The sequence below is a fragment of the Schistocerca americana genome, chromosome 5, assembly GCF_021461395.2.
Source record: "Schistocerca americana isolate TAMUIC-IGC-003095 chromosome 5, iqSchAmer2.1, whole genome shotgun sequence".
NCBI lineage: Eukaryota > Metazoa > Arthropoda > Insecta > Orthoptera > Acrididae > Schistocerca > Schistocerca americana.
In genome coordinates this window covers 776,927,666-776,950,139 of record NC_060123.1, presented here as the reverse complement: position 1 = coordinate 776,950,139, position 22,474 = coordinate 776,927,666, and positions in this window count along the sequence as shown.

Here is a 22,474-nt window from a genome sequence, read left to right as displayed (position 1 = left end):
CAAATTGCGTCGAGATTCATCACATCGTCCTCCAGCCGACTTGTCTCCAAGGGCCTATTGCTGCATCGGTCATCATTTGGTCTGTCTCCTGTGAGTCTAGAATCTCGAATCCAACGCAAACCTGATAGTAATTGTAACGTTCAGGGCCTCCTAATGACGATGGAACACTCAAGTTGTGTCGAGATTCAACACATCGTCCTCCAGCCGACTTGTCTCGAAGAGGATATTGCTGCCTCGGGCACCTTACGGTCGTTCTCCAGTAAGTCTAGATTTTTGAATCCGACGCAAAACTGATAGTTAATTGTAACGTTCAGGGCCTCCTAATGACTATATAACACTCAAATTGCATCGAGATTCCATACATCGTCCTCCAGCCGACTTGTCTCCAAGGGGATATTGCTGCCTCGGGCACCATATGTTCCGTCTCCAGTGAGTCTAGATTTTCGAATCCGACGCAAAACTGATGGTTAATTGTAACGTTCTGCCCTCCTAACGACGAGAGAACACTCAAATTGCGTCGAGATTCAATACATCGTCCTCTAGCCGACTTGTCTCCTAGGTTATATTCCTGCCTCGGGCACCTTATGGTCGTTCTCCTGAGTGTCTAGATTTTCGAATCCGACGCAAACTGATAGTTAATTGTTACGTTCATGGCCTCCTAATGACGATGGAACACTCAAATTGCGTCGAGATTCATTACATCGTCCTCCAGCCGACTTGTCTCCAAGGGTCTATTGCTGCCTCGGGCACCATGTGGTCGTTCTCTTGTGAGTCTAGCTTTTCGAATGCGACGCGAAACTGATAGTTAATTGAAACGTTCAGGGCCTCCTAATGACGATGGAACACTCAAATTGCGTCGAGATTTAATACATCGTCCTCCAGCCGACTTGTCTCCAAGGGTCTATTGCTGCATCGGTCATCATTTGGTCTGTCTCCTGTGAGTCTAGAATCTCGAATCCGACGCAAAACTGATGGTTAATTGTAACGTTCAGGGCCTCCAAATGACGATAGAACACTCAAATTGCGTCGAGATTCAATACATCGTTCACCAGGCGACTTGTCTTCAACGGTCTAATGCTGCCACGGGCACCTTATGGACGTTCTCCTGTGAGGCTAGATTATCGAATCCGACGCAAACTGATAGTTAATTATAACGTTCAGGGCCTCCTAATGACGATGGAACACTTAAATTGCGTCGCGATTCAATACATCGTCCTCCAGCCGACTTGTCTCCAAGGGTCTATTGCTGCATCGGTCATCATTTGGTCTGTCTCCTGTGAGTCTAGAATCTCGAATCCGACGCAAAACTGATAGTTAATTGTAACTTTCAGGACCTCCTAATGACGATGGAACACTCAAATTGCGTCGAGATTCAATACATCGTCCTCCAGCCGACTTGTCTCCAAGGGGATATTGCTGTGTCGGGCACCTTATAGTCCGTCTCCTGTGAGTCTAGATTTTCGAATCCGACGCAAAACTGTTGGTTAATTGTAACGTTCCTGGCCTCCTATTGACGATGGAACACTCAAATTGCGTCGAGATTCAATACATCGTCCTCCAGGCGACTTGTCTCCAAGGGTCTATTGCTGCCTCGGGCATCTCATGGACGTTCTCCTGTGAGACAAGATTATCGAATCCGACGCAAAACTGATAGTTAATTGTAACGTTCAGGGCCTCCTAATGACGATGCAACACTCAAATTGTACCGAGATTCAATACATCGTCCTCCAGCCGACTTGTCTCCAAGGTGATATTGCTGCCTCGGGCACCATATGGTCCTTCTCCTGCGGGTCTAGATTTTCGAATCCGACGCAAAGCGGAGTGCCAATGGTAACGTTAAGAGCCTCCTAATAACGATGCAACACTCAAATTGCTTCGAGATTCAATACATCGTCCTCCAGCCGACTTGTCTCCTAGGGGATATTGCTGCCTCGGGCACCATATGGTCCGTCTCCTGAGAGTATAGATTTTCGAATCCGACGCGAAACTGATAGTTAAGTGTAACATTCAGGGCCTCCCAATGACGATGGAACACTCTAATTGCGTTGCGATTCAATGCATAGTCCTGCAGCCGACTTGCCTCCAAGGGGATATTGCTGCCTTGGGCACCGTATGGTCCGTCTCCAGTGAGTCTAGATTCTCGAATCCGACGCAAAACTGGTGGTTAATTGTAACGTTCATGGCCTCCTAATGACGAGGGAACACTCAAATTGCGTCAAGATTCAATACATCGTCCTCCAGCCGACTTGTCTCCTAGGGGATATTCCTGCCTCGGGCACCTTATGGTCGCTCTCTTGAGTGTCTAGATTTTCGAATCCGACGAAAAACTGATAGTTAATTGTTACGTTAATGGCCTCCTAATGACGATGGGACACTCAAATTACGTCGAGATTCATTACATCGCCTCCAGCCGACTTGTCTCCAAGGGTGTATTGTTGCCTCGGGCACCTTATGGTCGTTCTCCTGTGAGTCTAGATTTTCGAATCCGACGCAAAACTGATAGTTATTTGCATCGTTCAGGGCCTCCTAATGACTATGGAACAGTCAAAATGCGTCGAGATTCAATACATCGTCCTCCAGCCGACTTGTCTCCAAGGGGATATTGCTGCCTCGGGCACCATTTACTCCGTTTCCTGTGAGTCTAGATTTTCGAATCCGACGCAAAACTGATGGTTAATTGTAACGTCCATTGCCTCCTAATGACGAGAGAACATTCAAATTGCGTCGAGATTCAATACATCGTCCTCTAGCCGACTTGTCTCCTAGGGGATATTCCTGCCTCGGGCACCTTATGGTCGTTCTCCTGAGTGTCTAGATTTTCGAATCCGACGCAAACTGATAATTAATTGTTGCGTTCATGGCCTCCTAATGACGATGGAACACTCAAATTGCGTCGAGATTCATTACATCGTCCCCTAGCCGACTTGTCTCCATGGTGATATTGCTGCCTCGGGTACCATATAGTCCTTTTCCTGTGAGTCTAGATTTTCGAATCCGACGCAAAACTGATGGTTAATTGTATCGTTCAGGGCCTCCTAATAACGATGGAACACTCAAATTGCGTCGAGATTCAATACATCCTCCTCCAGCCGACTTGTCTGCAAGGGGATATTGCTGCCTCGGGCACCATATGGCCCGCCTCATAGAGTCTAGATTCTCGAATCCGACGCGAAACTGATAGTTAATTGTAACGTTCAGGGCCTACTAATGACGATGGAACACTGAAATTGGGTCGAGATTCAATAAATCGTCCTCCGCCCGACTTGTCTCCAAGGGTCTATTGCTGACTCGGGCACCATATGGCCGTTCTCCTGTGAGTCTAGATTTTCGAATCCGACGCGATACTGATAGTTAATTGAAACGTTCAGGGCCTCCTAATGACGATGGAACACTCAAATTTCGTAGAGATTCAATACATCGCCCTCCAGCCGACTTGTCTCCTAGGGGAATTTCTGCCTCGGGCACCATATCGTCCGTCTCCTGTGAGTCTAGATTTTCGAATCCGACGGAAAAATGATAGTTAAATGTAACGTTCATGGCCTCCTAATTACGATGGAACACTCAATTTGCGTCGAGACTCAACAGATCGTGTTCCAGCCGACTTGTCTCCAGTTGTCTATTGCGGCCCGGGCACCTATTGGTCGTTCTCCTGTGAGTCTAGATTTTCGAATGCAACGCATAACTGATAGTTAATTGCAACGTTCAGCGCCTCCTAATGACGATGGAACACTCACATTGCGTCGAGATTCAATACATCGACCTCCAGCCGATTTGTCTACAAGGGGATATTGCTGCCTCGATCACCTTATGGTCGTTCTCCTGTGAGTCTAGATTATCGAATCCGACGCAAAACTGATAGTTAATTGTAACGTTCATGGCCGCCTAATGACGATGGAACACTCAAATTGCGTCGAGATTTAATACATCGTCCTCCAGCCGACTTGTCTCCAAGGGTGTATTGCTGCATCGGTCATCATTTGGTCTGTCTCCTGTGAGTCTAGAATCTCGAATCCGACGCAATACTGATGGTTAATTGTAACGTTCAGGGCCTCCAAATGACGATGGAACACTTAAATTGCGTCGCGATTCAATACATCGTCCTCCAGCCGACTTGTCCCAATGTGTCTACTGCTACCTCGGTCACCTTATGGTCGTTCTCCTGTGAGTCCAGATATTCGAATCCGACGGAAAACGGACTGCCAATTGTAACGTTCAGAGCCTCCTAATGACGATGCAACACTCAAATATCACCGAGATTCAATACATCGTCCTCCAGCTGACTTGTCTCCATGGCGATATTGCTGCCTCGGGCAACATATAATCCGTCTCCTGTGAGTCTAGAATTTCGAATCCCACGCAAAACTGATAGTTAATTGTAACGTTCGGGACCTCCTAATGACGATGGAACACTCAAATTGCGTCGAGATTCAATACATCGCCCTCCAGCCGACTTGTCTCCTAGGGGAATTTCTGCCTCGGGCACCATATCGTCCGTCTCCTGTGAGTCTAGATTTTCGAATCCGACGGAAAGATGATAGCTAAATGTAACGTTCATGGCCTCCTAATTACGATGGAACACTCAATTTGCGTCGAGACTCAATAGATCGTGTTCCAGCCGACTTGTCTCCAGTTGTCTATTGCTGCCTCGGGCACCTATTCGTCGTTCTCCTGTGAGTCTAGATTTTCGAATGCAACGCATAACTGATAGTTAATTGCAACGTTCAGCGCCTCCTAATGATGATGGAACACTCACATTGCGTCGAGATTCAATACATCGACCTCCAGCCGATTTGTCTACAAGGGGATATTGCTGCCTCGGGCACCTTATGGTCGTTCTCCTGTGAGTCTAGATTATCGAATCCGACGCAAAACTGATAGTTAATTGTAACGTTCATGGCCGCCTAATGACGATGGAACACTCAAATTGCGTCGAGATTTAATACATCGTCCTCCAGCCGACTTGTCTCCAAGGGTGTATTGCTGCATCGGTCATCATTTGGTCTGTCTCCAGTGAGTCTAGAATCTCGAATCCGACGCAATACTGATGGTTAATTGTAACGTTCAGGGCCTCCAAATGACGATGGAACACTTAAATTGCGTCGCGATTCAATACATCGTCCTCCAGCCGACTTGTCCCAATGGGTCTACTGCTACCTCGGTCACCTTATGGTCGTTCTCCTGTGAGTCCAGATATTCGAATCCGACGGAAAATGGACTGCCAGTTGTAACGTTCAGAGCCTCCTAATGACGATGCAACACTCAAATATCACCGAGATTCAATACATCGTCCTCCAGCTGACTTGTCTCCATGGGGATATTGCTGCCTCGGGCAACATATAATCCGTCTCCTGTGAGTCTAGAATCTCGAATCCCACGCAAAACTGATAGTTAATTGTAACGTTCGGGACCTCCTAATGACGATGGAACACTCAAATTGCGTCGCGATTCAATACATCGTCCTCCAGCCGACGTGTCTCCAAGGGGATATTGCTGTCTCGGGCACCTTATAGTCCTTCACCTGTGAGTCTAGATTTTCGAATCCGACGCAAAACTGTTGGTTAATTGTAACGTTCCTGGCCTCCTAATGACGATGGAACACTCAAATTGCGTCGAGATTCAATACATCGTCCTCCAGGCGACTTGTCTCCACGGGTCTATTGCTGCCTCGGTCATCTCATGGTCGTTCTCCTGTGAGGCTAGATTATCGAATCCGACGCAAACTGATAGTTAATTGTAACGTTCAGGACCTCCTAATGACGATGGAACACTCAAATTGCGACGAGATTCAATACATCGTCCTCCAGCGGACTTGTCTCCAAGGGTCTATTGCTGCATCGGTCATCATTTGGTCTGTCTCCTGTGAGTCTAGAATCTCGAATCCGACGCAAAACTGATAGTTAATTGTAACGTTCAGGACCTCCTAATGACGATGGAACACTCAAATTGCGTCGAGATTCAATACATCGTTCTCCAGGCGACTTGTCTTCAACGGTCTAATGCTGCCACGGGCACCTTATGGACGTTCTCCTGTGAGGCTAGATTATCGAATCCGACGCAAACTGATAGTTAATTACAACGTTCAGGGCCTCCTAATGACGATGGAACACTTAAATTGCGTCGCGATTCAATACATCGTCCTCCAGCCGACTTGTCTCCAAGGGTCTATTGCTGCATCGGTCATCATTTGGTCTGTCTCCTGTGAGTCTAGAATCTCGAATCAGACGCAAAACTGATAGTTAATTGTAACGTTCAGGACCTCCTAATGACGATGGAACACTGAAATTGCGTCGAGATTCAAAACATCGTCCTCCAGCCGACTTGTCTCCAAGGGGATATTGCTGTGTCGGGCACCTTATAGTCCGTCTCCTGTGAGTCTAGATTTTCGAATCCGACGCAAAACTGTTGGTTAATTGTAACGTTCCTGGCCTCCTATTGACGATGGGACACTCAAATTACGTCGAGATTCATTACTTCGCCTCCAGCCGACTTGTCTCCAAGGGTGTATTGTTGCCTCGGGCACCTTATGGTCGTTCTCCTGTGAGTCTAGATTTTCGAATCCGACGCAAAACTCATAGTTATTTGCATCGTTCAGGGCCTCCTAATGACTATGGAACAGTCAAATTGCGTCGAGATTCAATACATCGTCCTCCAGCCGACTTGTCTCCAAGGGGATTGCTGCCTCGGGCACCATTTATTCCGTTTCCTGTGAGTCTAGATTTTCGAATCCGACGCAAAACTGATGGTTAATTGTAACGTCCATTGCCTCCTAATGACGAGAGAACATTCAAATTGCGTCGAGATTCAATACATCGTCCTCTAGCCGACTTGTCTCCTAGGGGATATTCCTGCCTCGGGCACCTTATGGTCGTTCTCCTGAGTGTCTAGATTTTCGAATCCGACGCAAACTGATAGTTAATTGTTACGTTCATGGCCTCCTAATGACGATGGAACACTCAAATTGCGTCGAGATTCATTACATCGTCCTCCAGCCGACTTGTCTCCATGGTGATATTGCTGCCTCGGGTACCATATAGTCCTTTTCCTGTGAGTCTAGATTTTCGAATCCGACGCAAAACTGATGGTTAATTGTATCGTTCAGGGCCTCCTAATAACGATGGATCACTCAAATTGCGTCGAGATTCAATACATCCTCCTCCAGCCGACTTGTCTGCAAGGGGATATTGCTGCCTCGGGCACCATATAGCCGTTCTCCTGTGAGTCTAGATTTTCGAATCCGACGCGAAACTGATAGTTAATTGAAACGTTCAGGGCCTCCTAATGACGATGGAACACTCATATTGCGTAGAGATTCAATACATCGCCCTCCAGCCGACTTGTCTCCTAGGGGAATTTCTGCCTCGGGCACCATATCGTCCGTCTCCTGTGAGTCTAGATTTTCGAATCCGACGGAAAAATGATAGTTAAGTGTAACGTTCATGGCCTCCTAATTACGATGGAACACTCAATTTGCGTCGAGACTCAATAGATCGTGTTCCAGCCGACTTGTCTCCAGTTGTCTGTTGCTGCCTCGGGCACCTATTGGTCGTTCTCCTGTGAGTCTAGATTTTCGAATGCAACGCATAACTGATAGTTAATTGCAACGTTCAGCGCCTCCTAATGACGATGGAACACTCACATTGCGTCGAGATTCAATACATCGACCTCCAGCCGATTTGTCTACAAGGGGATATTGCTGCCTCGGGCACCTTATGGTCGTTCTCCTGTGAGTCTAGATTATCGAATCCGACGCAAAACTGATAGTTAATTGTAACGTTCATGGCCGCCTAATGACGATGGAACACTCAAATTGCGTCGAGATTTAATACATCGTCCTCCAGCCGACTTGTCTAAAAGGGTGTATTGCTGCATCGGTCATCATTTGGTCTGTCTCCTGTGAGTCTAGAATCTCGAATCCGACGCAATACTGATGGTTAATTGTAACGTTCAGGGCCTCCAAATGACGATAGAACACTTAAATTGCTTCGCGATTCAATACATCGTCCTCCAGCCGACTTGTCCCAATGGGTCTACTGCTACCTCGGTCACCTTATGGTCGTTCTCCTGTGAGTCCAGATATTCGAATCCGACGCAAAACGGACTGCCAATTGTAACGTTCAGAGCCTCCTAATGACGATGCAACACTCAAATATCACCGAGATTCAATACATCGTCCTCCAGCTGACTTGTTTCCATGGGGATATTGCTGCCTCGGGCAACATATAATCCGTATCCTGTGAGTCTAGAATTTCGAATCCCACGCAAAACTGATAGTTAATTGTAACGTTCGGGACCTCCTAATGACGATGGAACACTCAAATTGCGTCGAGATTCAATTCATCGTCCTCCAGCCGACATGTCTCCAAGGGGATATTGCTGTCTCGGACACCTTATAGTCCGTCACCTGTGAGTCTAGATTTTCGAATCCGACGCAAAACTGTTGGTTAATTGTAACGTTCCTGGCCTCCTAATGACGATGGAACACTCAAATAGCGTCGAGATTCAATACATCGTCCTCCAGGCGACTTGTCTCCACGGGTCTATTGCTGCCTCGGTCATCTCATGGTCGTTCTCCTGTGAGGCTAGATTATCGAATCCGACGCAAACTGATAGTTAATTGTAACGTTCAATGCCTCCTAATGACGATGGAACACTTAAATTGCGTCGCGATTCAATACATCGTCCTCCAGCCGACTTGTCCCAATATGTCTACTGCTACCTCGGTCACCTTATGGTCGTTCTCCTGTGAGTCCAGATATTCGAAACCGACGCAAAACGGACTGCCAATTGTAACGTTCAGAGCCTCCTAATGACGATGCAACACTCAAATATCACCGAGATTCAATACATCGTCCTCCAGCTGACTTGTCTCCATGGGGATATTGCTGCCTCGGGCAACATATAATCCGTATCCTGTGAGTCTAGAATTTCGAATCCCACGCAAAACTGATAGTTAATTGTAACGTTCGGGACCTCCTAATGACGATGGAACACTCAAATTGCGTCGGGATTCAATTCATCGTCCTCCAGCCGACATGTCTCCAAGGGGATATTGCTGTCTCGGACACCTTATAGTCCGTCACCTGTGAGTCTAGATTTTCGAATCCGACGCAAAACTGTTGGTTAATTGTAACGTTCCTGGCCTCCTAATGACGATGGAACACTCAAATAGCGTCGAGATTCAATACATCGTCCTCCAGGCGACTTGTCTCCACGGGTCTATTGCTGCCTCGGTCATCTCATGGTCGTTCTCCTGTGAGACTAGATTATTGAATCCGACGCAATACTGATAGTTAATTGTAACGTTCATGACCTCCTAATGGCGATGGAACACTCAAATTCCGTCGCGATTCAATATATCGTTGTCCAGCCGACTTGTCTCCTAGGGTCTATTGTTGCCGCGGGCGCCTTTTGGTAGTTCTCCTGTGAGTCTAAATTATCGAATCCGACGCAAAACTGATAGTTAATTGTAACGTTCAGAGCCTCCTAATGAAGAAGGAATACTCAAATTGCGTCGAGATTCAATACATCGTCCTCCAGCCGACTTGTCTCCTATGGGATATTCCTGCCTCGGGCACCTTATGGTCGTTTTCCTGAGTGTCTAGATTTTCGAGTCCGACGCAAAACTGATGGTTAATTGTAACGTTCACGGCCTCCTAATGACGAGGGAACACTCAAATTGCGTCGAGATTCAATACATCGTCATTCAGCCGACTTGTCTCCAAGGGTGTATTGTTGCCTCGGGCACCCTATGGTCGTTCTCCTGTGAGTCTAGATTTTCGAATCCGACGCAAAACTGATAGTTATTTGCATCGTTCAGGGCCTCCTAATAACGATGGAACACTCAAAGTGCGTCGAGATTCAATATATCGTCCTCCAGCCGACTTGTGTCCAAGGGGATATTGCTGCCTCGGGCACCATATGGTCCGTCTCCTGTGAGTCTAGATTTTCGAATCCGACGCGAAACTGATAGTTCATTGTAACGTTCAGGGCCTCCTAATGACGATGGAACGCTCAATTTGAGTCGAGATTCAATACATCGTCCTCCAGCGGACTTGTCTCGAGGGGTCTATTGCTGAATCGGGCACCCTATAATCGTTCTCTTCTGAGTCTAGATTATCGAATCCGACGCAAAACTGATAGTGAATTGTAACGTTCAGGGCCTCGTAATGACGATGGAACACTCAAATTGCATCGAGATTCAATACATCGTCGTACAGCCGACTTGTCTCCAAGGGTCTATTGCTGCATCGGTCATCATTTGGCCATCTTCTGTGAGTCTAGAATCTCGAATCCGACGCAAAACTGATAGTTAATTGTAACGTTCAGGGCCTCCTAATGACGATGGAACACTCAAATTGCGTCGCGATTCAATACATCGTCCTCCTGCCGACTTGTCCCAATGGGTCTACTGCTACCTCGGTCACCTTATGGTCGTTCTCCTGTGAGTCCAGATATTCGAAACCGACGCAAAACGGACTGCCAATTGTAACGTTGAGAGAACCCTAATGACAATGCAACACTCAAATTGCACCGAAATACAATACATCGTCCTCCTGCCGACTTGTCTCGAAGAGGATATTGCTGCCTCGGACACCTTATGTTCGTTCTCCTGTAAGTCTAGATTTTCGAATCCGACGCAAACTGATAGTTAATTGTTACGTTCATGGCCTCCTAATGACGATGGAACACTCAAATTGCGTCGAGATTCATTACATCGTCCTCCAGCCGACTTGTCTCCATGGTGATATTGCTGCCTCGGGCACCATATAGTCCTTTTCCTGTGAGTCTAGATTTTCGAATCCGACGCAAAACTGATGGTTAATTGTATCGTTCAGTGCCTCCTAATAACGATGGAGCACTCAAATTGCGTCGAGATTCAATACATCCTCCTCCAGCCGACTTGTCTGCAAGGGGATATTGCTGCCTCGGACACCATATGGCCCGATTCATAGAGTCTAGATTTTCGAATCCGACGCGAAACTGATAGTTAATTGTAACGTTTAGGGCCTCCTAATGACGATGGAACACTGAAATTGGGTCGAGATTCAATACATCGTCCTCCGCCCGACTTGTCTCCAAGGTCTATTGCTGCCTCGGGCACCATATGGTCGTTCTCCTGTGAGTCTAGATTTTCGAATCCGACGCGAAACTGATAGTTAATTGAAACGTTCAGGGCCTGCTAATGACGATGGAACACTCAAATTGCGTAGAGATTCAATTCATCGCCCTCCAGCCGACTTGTCTCCTAGGGGAATTTCTGCCTCGGGCACCATATCGTCCGTCTCCTGTGAGTCTAGATTTTCGAATCCGACGGAAAAATGATAGTTAAATGTAACGTTCATGGCCTCCTAATTACTATGGAACACTCAATTTGCGTCGAGACTCAATAGATCGTGTTCCAGCCGACTTGTCTCCAATTGTCTATTGCTGCCTCGGGCACCTATTGGTCGTTCTCCTGTGAGTCTAGATTTTCGAATGCAACGCATAACTGGTAGTTAATTGCAACGTTCCGCGCCTCCTAATATTATGCAACACTTAAATTGCGTCGAGATTCAGTACATCGTCCTCCAGCCGACTTGTCTCCTAGGGAATATTGCTGCCTCGGGCACCATATGGTCCGTCTCCTGAGAGTATAGATTTTCGGATCCGACGCGAAACTGATAGTTAAGTGTAACATTCAGGGCCTCCTAACGACGATGGAACACTCAAATTGCGTCGAGATTCAATACATAGTCCTCCAGCCGACTTGTCTCCAAGGGGATATTGCTGCCTCGGGCACAATATGTTCCGTCTCCTGTGAGTCTAGATTTTCGAATCCGACGCAAAACGGACTGCCAATTGTAACGTTCAGAGCCTCCTAATGACGATGCAACACTCAAATATCACCGAGATTCAATACATCGTCCTCCAGCTGACTTGTCTCCATGGGGATAATGCTGCCTCGGGCAACATATAATCCGTCTCCTGTGGGGTCTAGAATTTCGAATCCCACGCAAAACTGATAGTTAATTGTAACGTTCAGGACCTCCTAATGACGATGGAACACTCAAATTGCGTCGAGATTCAATACATCGTCCTCCAACCGACTTGTGTCCAAGGGGATATTGCTGTCTCGGGCACCTTACAGTCCGTCTCCTGTGAGTCTAGATTTACGAATCCGACGCAGAACTGTTGGTTAATTGTAACGTTCCTGGCCTCCTAATGAAGATGGAACACCCAAATTGCGTCGAGATTCAATACATCGTCCTCCAGGCGACTTGTCTCCAGGGGTCTATTGCTGCCTCGGGCATCTGATGGTCGTTCTCCTGTGAGACTAGATTATCGAATCCGACGCAATACTGGTAGTTAATTGTAACGTTCATGGCCTCCTAATGGCGATGGAACACTCAAATTCCGTCGCGATTCAATACATCGTCGGCCAGCCGACTTGTCTCCTAGGGTCTATTGTTGCCGCGGGCGCCTTTTAGTAGTTCTCCTGTGAGTCTAAATTATCGAATCCGACGCAAAACTGATAGTTAATTGTAACGTTCAGGGCCTCCTAATGACGAAGGAATACTCAAATTGCGTCGAGATTCAATACATCGTTCTCCAGCCGACTTGTCTCCAAGGCTCTATTGCTGCATCGGTCATCATTTGGTCCGTCTCCTGTGAGACTAGAATCTCATATCCGACGCAAAACTGATAATTAATTGTAACGTTCAGGGCCTCATAATGGCGATGGAACACTCAAATTGCGTCGAGTTTCAATACATCTTCCTCCAGGCGACTTGTGTCCAAGGGTCTAATGCTGCCACGGGCACCATATGGTCGTTCTCCTGTGAGTCTAGATTATCGAATCCGACGCAAACTGATAGTTAATTGTAACGTTCAGGGCCTCCTAAAGACGATGGAACACTCAAATTGCGTCGCGTTTTAATACAACGTCCTCTAGCCTACTTGTCCCAATGGGTCTACTGCAACCTCGGTCACCTTATGGTCGTTCTCCTGTGAGTCTAGATATTCGAATCCGACGCAAAACGGAGTGCCAATTATAACGTTCAGAGCCTTCTAATAACGATGCAACACTCAAATTGCGGCGAGATTCAGTACATAGTCCTCCAGCCGACTTGTCTCCAAGGGGATATTGCTGCCTCGGGCACAATATGTTCCGTCTCCTGTGAGTCTAGATTTTCGAATCCGACGCTAAACTGATGGTTAATTGTAACGCTCATGGCCTACTAATGACGAGGGAACACTCAAATTGCGTCGAGATTCATTACATCGTCCTCCAGCCGACTTGTCTCCAAGGTGATATTGCTGCCTCGGGCACCATATGGTCCTTTTCCTGTGAGTCTAGATTTTCGAATACGATGCGAAACTGATAGTTAATTGTAACGTTCAGGACCTCCTAATGACGATGGAACACTCAAATTGGGTCGAGATTCAATACATCGTCCTCCAGACGACTTGTCTCGATGGGTCTATTGCTGCCTCGGGCACCCAATGGTCGTTCACCTGTGTGTCTAGATTATCGAATCCGACGCAAAACTGATAGTTAATTGTAACGTTCAGGGCCTCCTAATGACGAAGGAATACATAAATTGCGTCGAGATTCAATACACCGTCCTCCAGCCGACTTGTCTCCAAGGCTCTATTGCTGCATCGGTCATCATTTGGTCCGTCTCCTGTGGGTCTAGAATCTCATATCCGACGCAAAACTGATAGTTAATTGTAACGTTCAGGGCCTCCTAATGACGATGGAACACTCAAATTGCGTCGAGATTCAATACATCGTCCTCCAGCCGACTTGTCTCCTAGGGGATATTGCTGCCTCGGGCACTATATGGTCCGTCTCCTGGGAGTAAATAATTTCGAATCCGACGCGAAACTGATAGTTAAGTGTAACATTCAGGGCCTCCTAATGACGATGGAACACTCAAATTGCGTCGAGATTCAATACATCGTCCTCCAGCCGACTTGTCTCGATAGGTCTATTGCTGCCTCGGGCACCCTATGGTCGTTCTCCTGTGTGTCTAGATTATCGAATCCGACGCAAAACTGATAGTTCATTGTAACGTTCAGGGCCTCCTATTGACGATGGAACACTCAAATTGCGTCGAGATTCAATACATCGTCGTACAGCCGACTTGTCTCCAAGGGTCTATTGCTGCATCGGTTATTATATGGCCGTCTTCTATGAGTCTAGAATCTCGAATCCGACGCAAAACTGATAGTTAATTCTAACGTTCAGAACCCCCTGATGATGATGGAACACTCAAATTGCGTCGAGATTCAATGCATCGTCCTCCAGCCGACTTGTCTCCAAGGGGATATTGCTGTCTCGGGCACCTTATAGCCCGTCTCCTGTGAGTCGAGATTTTCGAATCCGACTCAAAACTGATGGTTAATTGTAACGTTCATGGCCTCCTAATGACGATGGAACACTCAAATTGCGTCGAGATTCTACACATCTTCCCTCAGCCGACTTGTCTCCAAGGGTAAATTGCTGCCTCGGTCGCCACATGGTCCGTCTCCTCTGAGTCTACATTTGCGAATCCAACGCAAAACTGATCGTTAACTGTAACGTTCAGGGCCTCCTAATGACGATGGAACACTAAAATTGAGTTGCGATTCAATACATCACCCTCCAGCCGACTTGTCTCCAAGGGTCTATTGTTGCCTCGGGCTCCCTTTGGTCGTTCTCCTGTGGGCCTAGAATAGCGAATCCGATAGTTAATTGTAACGTTCAAGGCCTCCTAATGACGATGGAACACTCAAATAGGGTCGAGATTCATTACATCGTCCTTCAGCCGACTTGTCTCCAAGTGTAAATTGCTGCCTCGGCCGCCATATGGTCCGTCTCCTCTGAGTCTACATTTGCGAATCCGACGCAAAACTGATAGTTAATTGTATCTTTCAGGGCCTCCTAATAACGATGGAACACTCAAATTGCGTCGAGATTCAATATATCGTCCTCCAGCGGACTTGTCTCGAGGGGTCTATTGCTGAATCGTGCACCCTATGGTCGTTCTCTTGTGAGTCTGGATTATCGAATCCGACGCAAAACTGATAGTGAATTGTAACGATCAGGGCCTCCTAATGACGATGGAACACTCAAATTGCGTGGAGATTCAATACATCGTCGTACAGCCGACTTGTCTCCAAGGGTCTATTGCAGCATCGGTCTTCATTTGGCCGTCTTCTGTGAGTCTAGAATCTCGAATCCGACGCAAAACTGATAGTTATTTGTAACGTTCATGGCCTCCTAATGACGTTGGAACACTCAAATTGCGTCGCCATTCAATACTTCGTCCTCCAGCCGACTTGTCTGGATGGGTCTATTGCTGCCTCGGGCACCCTATGGTCGTTCTCCTCTGAGTCTAGATTATCGGATCCGCCGCAAAACTGATAGTTAATTGTAACATTCATTGCCGCTTAATGACGATGGAACACTCAAATTGCGTCGAGATTCAGCACATCGTCCTCCAGCCGACTTGTCTCCAAGGGGATATTGCTGCCTCGGGCACCATATAGACCGTCTCCTGTGAGTCCAGAATTTCGAATCCGATGCAAAACTGATAGTCAATTGTAACGTTCAGAACCCCCTGATGACGGTGGAACACTCAAATTGCGTCGAGATTCAATGCATCGTCCTCCAGCCGACTTATCTCCAAGGGGATATTGCTGTCTCGGGCACCTTATGGTCCGTCTCCTGTGAGTCTAGATTTTCGAATCCGACGCAAAACTGATGGTTAATTGTGACGTTCATGGCCTCCTAATGACGATGGAACACTCAAAATGGGTCGAGATTCATTACATCGTCCTCCAGCCGACTTGTATCCAAGGTGATATTGCTGCCTCGGGCACCATACGATCCTTCTCCTGTGAGTCTAGATTTTCGAAGCCGACGCGAAACTGATAGTTAATTGTAACGTTCATGTTCTCCTAATGTCGATGGAACACTCAAATTGCGTCGAGATTCAATACATCGTCCTTCGGCCGACTTGTCTCCAAGGGTAAATTGCTGCATCGGTCGCCATATGGTCCGTCTCCTCTGAGTCTACATTTGCGAATCCGACGCAAAACTGATAGTTAATTGTATCTTTCAGGGCCTCCTAATAACGATGGAACACTCAAATTGCGTCGAGATTCAATATATCGTCCTCCAGCCGACTTGTGTCCAAGGGGATATTGCTGCCTCGGGCACCATATGGTCCGTCTCCTGTGAGTCTAGATTTTCGAATCCGACGCCAAACTGATAGTTAAATGTAACGTTCAGAGACTACTAATGACGATGGAACTCTCAAATTGGGTCGAGATTCAATACATCGTCCTCCAGCCGCCCTGCCTCCTAGGGGATATTCCTGCTTCGAGCACCATATGGTCGTTCTCCTGTGGGTCTAGATTTTCAAATATGACGCAAAACTGATAGTTAATTGTTACGTTCATGGCCTCCTAATGACGATGGAACACTCAAATTTCGTCGAGTTTCAATACATCATCCTCCAGCCGACTTGTCTCCAAGGGTCTATTGTTGCATCGGGCTCCTTTTGGTCGTTCTCCTGTGGGTCTAGAATATCGAATCCGACGCTAAACTGATAGTTAATTGTAACGTTCAGGGCCTCCTAATGACGATGGAACACTCAAATTGGGTTGAGATTCATTACATCGTCCTCCAGCGGACTTGTCTCGAGGGGTCTATTGCTGAATCGGGCACCCTATGGTCGTTCTCTTGTGAGTCTAGATTATCGAATCCGACGCAAAACTGATAGTGAATTGTATCGTTCAGGGCCTCCTAATGACGATGGAACACTCAAATTGCGTCGAGATTCAATACATCGTCGTACAGCCGACTTGTCTCCAAGGGTCTATTGCTGCATCGGTCATCATTTGGCCGTCTTCTGTGAGTCTAGAATCTCGAATCCGACGCAAAACTGATAGTTACTTGTAACGTTCAGGGCCTCCTAATGACGATTTAAAACTCAAATTGCGTCGATATTCAATACATAGTCCTCCAGGCGACTTGTCTCCAAGGGTATACTGCTGCCTTGGGCACCTTATGGTCGTTCTCCTGTGAGTCTAGATTATCGAATCCGACGCAAAACAGATACTTAATTGTAATGTTCAGAGCCTCCTAATTACGATCGAACACTCAAATTGCGTCGCGATTCAATACATCGTCCTCCAGCCGAATTGTCTCCAAGGGTCTATTGCTGAATCGGGCACCCTATGGTCGTTTTCCTGTGAGTCTAGATTATCGAATCCGACGCAAAACTGATAGTTAATTGTAACGTTCAGGACCTCCTAATGACGATGGAAAACACAAATTGCGTCGAGATTCAATACATCGTTCTCCGGCCAACTTGTCTCCAAGGGGATACTGCCGCCTCGGGTCCGTCTCCTGTGAGTCTAGATTTTCGAATCCGACGCAAAACTGATAGTTACTTGTAACGTTCAGGGCCTCCTAATGACGATGGAACACTCAAATTGCGTCGTGATTCAATACATCGTCCTCCAGCCGACTTTTCTCCAAGGGTCTATTACTGCCTCGGGCACCTTATGGGCGGTTTCCTGATAGTCTAGATTATCGAATCCGACGCAATACTGACAGTTAATTATAACGTTCAGGGCCTCCGAATGACGATGGAACACTCAAATTTCGTCGACATTCATTGCATCGTCCTCCAGCCGACTTGTCTCCAAAGTGAAATTGCTGCCTCGGGCACCACATGGTCCTTCTCCTGTGAGTCTAGATTTGAGAATTCGAAGCGAAACTGATAGTTAATTGTAACGTTCAGGGCCTCTTAATGACGATGGGACACTCAAATTGCGTCGAGATTCAATACATCGACCTCCAGCCGACTTGTCTCCAGGGGTCTATTGCTGCCTCAAGCACCCTATGGTCGTTATCCTGTGAGTCTAGATTGTCGAATCCGACGCAAAACTGATAGGTAATTGTAACGTTCAGGGCCTCCTAATGACGATGGAACACTCAAATTACGTCTAGATTAAATACATCGTCCTCCAGCCGACTTGTCTCAGAGGGGATATTGCTGCCTTGGGAACCATATAGTCCGTCTCCCGTTAGTCTAGTATTTTGAATCCGACGCAAAACTGATAGTTAAATGTAACGTTCAGGACCTCCTAATGACGATGGAACACTCAAATTGCGTCGAGATTCAATACATCGTCCTCCAGCCGACTTGTCTCCAAAGGGATATGGCTGCCTCGGGGCCCTTATGCTCCGTCTCCAGCGAGTCTAGATTTTCGAATCCTCCGCAAAAATGACGGTTAATTGTAATGTTCCGGGCCTCCTAATAACCATGGAACACTCAAATTGCGTCGCCATGCAATACATCGTCTTCCAGCCGATTTGTCTCCATGGGTCTATTGCTGCCTCGGGCACATTTTGGTCGTTGTCCTGTGAGTCTAAATTATCGAATCCGACGGAAAACTGATAGTTAATTGTAACGTTCAGGGCTTCCTAATGACGATGGAACACGTCATCAGCCGACTTGTCTCCAAGGGACCATTGCTGCCTCTGGCAACTCGTGAGTCTAGATTTTCGAATCCGACGCAAAACTGATAGTTAATTGTAACGTTCAGGGCCTCCTTATGACGATGGAACACTCAAATTGCGTTGAGATTCAATACTTCGTCCTCGAGCCGACTTGTCTCTAAGGGTCTATTGCTGCCTGTGGCACCTAATGGTCGTTCTCCTGTGAGTCTAGATTTTCGAATCCGACGCAAAACTGACAGTTAATTGTAACGTTCAGGGCCTCCTAATGACGATGGAACACTCAAATTGCGTCGAGATTCAATACATCGTCCTCAAGCCGACTTGTCTCCAAGCGTCTATTGCTGCCTCTGGCACCTTATGGTCGTGCTCCTGTGAGTCTAGATTTTCGAATCCGACTCAAAACTGATAGTTAGCTGTAACGTTCAGGGTCTCCTAATGACGATCGAACACTCAAATTGCGTCGCGATTCAATACATCGTCCTCCAGCCGACTTGTCTCCAAGGGGATATTGCTCCTTCGGGCACCATATGTTCGTTCTCCTGTGAGTCTAGTTTTTCGAATCCGACGCAAAACTGATAGTTAATTGCAACGTTCAGGACCTCCTAATAACGATGGAACACTCAAATTTCGTCGAGATTCAATACATCGTCCTCCAGCCGACTTGTCTCAAAGGGGATATTGCTGTCTCGGGCACCATATGGTCGTTCTCCTGTGAGTCTAGATTTTTGAATCCGTCGCAAAACTGATGGTTAATTGTATAGAGCAGGGCCTCCTAATGACGATCGAACACTCAAATTGCGTCGCGATTCAATACATCGTCCTCCAGCCGACTTGTCTCCAAGGGTCTATTGTTGCCTCGTCCGCCTATTGGTCGTTCTCCTGTGAGTCTAGATTATGGAATCCGAAGCAAAACTGATAGTTAATTGTAACGGTCAGGGCCTCCTAATGACGATGTATCACTCAAATTGCGTCGAGATTCAATACAACGTACTCCTGCCGACTTGCCTCCAAGGGGATATTGCTGCCACGGGCACCATATGGTCCGTCTCCTGTGATTCTAGATTTTCGAATCCGACGCACAACTGACGGTTAATTCTGATGTTCCGGGCCTCTTAATGACGATCGAACACTCAAATTGCGTCGCGATTCAATACGTCGTCCTCCAGCCGATTTGACTCCAAATGTCTATCGCTACCTATGGCACCTAATGGTCGTTCTCCTGTGAGTCTAGATTTTAGAATCCGACTCAGACCTGATGGTTAATTGTAACAATCATGGCCTCCTAATGACGATGGAACACTCAAATTGCGTCGAGATTCAATTCATCGTCCTCCAGCCGTCTTGTCTCCAAGAGGATATAGCTGCCTCGGACACCATATGGTCGTTCTCCTGAGAGTCTAGATTTTCGAATCCGACGCAAAACTGATAGTTAATTGTATCGTTCATGGCCACCTAATGACAATGGAACACTCAAATTGCGTCGAGATTCAATACATCGTCCTCCAGGCGACTTGTCTTCGATGGTTTATTGCTGCCTCGGGCACCTTGTGGTCGTTCTCCTCTGAGTCTACATTATCGAATCCGACGTAAAACTGGTAATTAAATGTAACGTTCAGGGCCTCCTAACAACGATGGAACACTCAATTTGCGTCGAGATTCAATTCATCGTCCTTCTGTAGACTTGTTTCCAAGGGTCTATTGCTGCCTCGGGCACCTTTTGATCGCTCTCCTCTGAGTCTTAATATTCGAATCCGACGCGAAACTCACAGTTAATTGTAACGTTCACGGCCTCCTTATGATAATGGAACACTCAAATTGCTTCGAGATTCAATACATCGTCCTCCAGCCGACTTGTCTCCCAGGGTCTATTGCTGCCTCGGGCACCTTATGGTCGTTCTCCTGTGAGTCTAGATTTTCAAATCCGACGTAAAACTGATAGTTCAGGGCCTCCTAATAGCGATGGAACACACAAATTGCGTCGAGATTCAATACATCGTTCTCCAGCCGACTTGTCTCCAAGGGGATATTGCTGCCCCGGGCACCTTATGGTCGTTCTCCTGTGAGTCTAGAATTTTGAATCCGACGCAAAACTGACAGTTAATTGTAACGTTCAGGGCCTCCTAATGACGATGGAACACTCAAATTGCGTCGAGATTCAATACATCGTCCTCCAGCCGACTTGTCTCCAAGCGTCTATTGCTGCCTCTGGCACCTTATGGTCGTGCACCTGTGAGTCTAGATTTTCGAATCCGACTCAAAACTGATAGTTAGCTGTAACGTTCAGGGCCTCCTAATGACGATGGAACACTCAAATTGCGTCGAGATTCAATACATCGTCCTCAAGCCGACTTGTCTCCAACGGGATATTGCTGCCTGTGGCACCTTATGGTCGTTATCCTGTGAGTATAGATTTTCGAATCCGACGCTAAACTGATGGTTAATTGTAACGTTTATGGCCTCCTAATGAAGATGGAACACTCAGATTGCGTCGAGATTCAATACATCGTTCTCCAGCCGACTTGTCTCCAAGGGGATATTGCTGCCCCGGGCACCTTATGGTCGTGCACCTGTGAGTCTAGATTTTCGAATCCGACGCGAAACTGATAGTTAATTGTAACGTTAAGGGCCTCCTAATGACGATGGAACACTCAAATTGCGTCGAGATTCTATACATCGTCCTCCTGGCGACCTGTCTCCGATGGTCTATTGCTGCCTCGGGCACCTTAAGGTCGTTCTCTTGTCAGTTTAGATTTTCGAATCCGACGCGAAACTGATAGTTAATTGTAACATTCAGGGCCTCCTAATGACGATGGAACACTCAAATTGTGTCGAGATTCAAAACATCGTCCTCCAGCCGACTTGTCTCCAAGGGTCTATTACTGCCTCGGTCTCCTGTGAGTCTAGATTATCGAATCCGACGCAGAACTGATAGTTAATTGTAACGTTCAGGGCCTCCTAATGACGATGTAACACTCAAATTGCGTCCCCATTCAATACATCGTCCTCCAGCCGACTTGTCTGGATGGGTCTATTGCTGCCTCGGGCACCCAATGGTCGTTCTCCTCTGAGTCTAGATTATTGGATCCGCCGCAAAACTGATAGTTAATTGTAACGTTCATTGCCGCTTAATGGCGATGGAACACTCAAATTGCGTCGATTCAATACATCGTCCTCCACCCGACCTGCCTCCTAGGGGATATTCCTGCTTCGAACACCATATGGTCGTTCTCCTGTGGGTCTAGATTTTCAAATATGACGCAAAACTGATAGTTAATTGTTACGTTCATGGCCTCCTAATGACGATGGAACACTCAAATTTCGTCGAGATTCAATACATCATCCTCCAGCCGACTTGTCTCCAAGGGTCTATTGTTGCATCGGGCTCCTTTTGGTCGTTCTCCTGTGGGTCTAGAATATCGAATCCGACGCTAAACTGATAGTTAATTGTAACGTTCAGGGCCTCCTAATGACGATGGAACACTCAAATTGGGTCGAGATTCATTACATCGTCCTCCAGCGGAATTGTCTCGAGGGGTCTATTGCTGAATCGGGCACCCTATGGTCGTTCTCTTGTGAGTCTAGATTATCGAATCCGACGCAAAACTGATAGTGAATTGTATCGTTCAGGGCCTCCTAATGACGATGGAACACTCAAATTGCGTCGAGATTCAATACATCGTCGTACAGCCGACTTGTCTCCAAGGGTCTATTGCTGCATCGGTCATCATTTGGCCGTCTTCTGTGAGTCTAGAATCTCGAATCCGACGCAAAACTGATAGTTACTTGTAACGTTCAGGGCCTCCTAATGACGATGGAAAACTCAAATTGCGTCGATATTCAATACATCGTCCTCCAGGCGACTTGTCTCCAAGGGTCTACTGCTGCCTCGGGCACCTTATGGTCGTTCTCCTGTGAGTCTAGATTATCGAATCCGACGCAAAACAGATACTTAATTGTAACGTTCAGAGCCTCCTA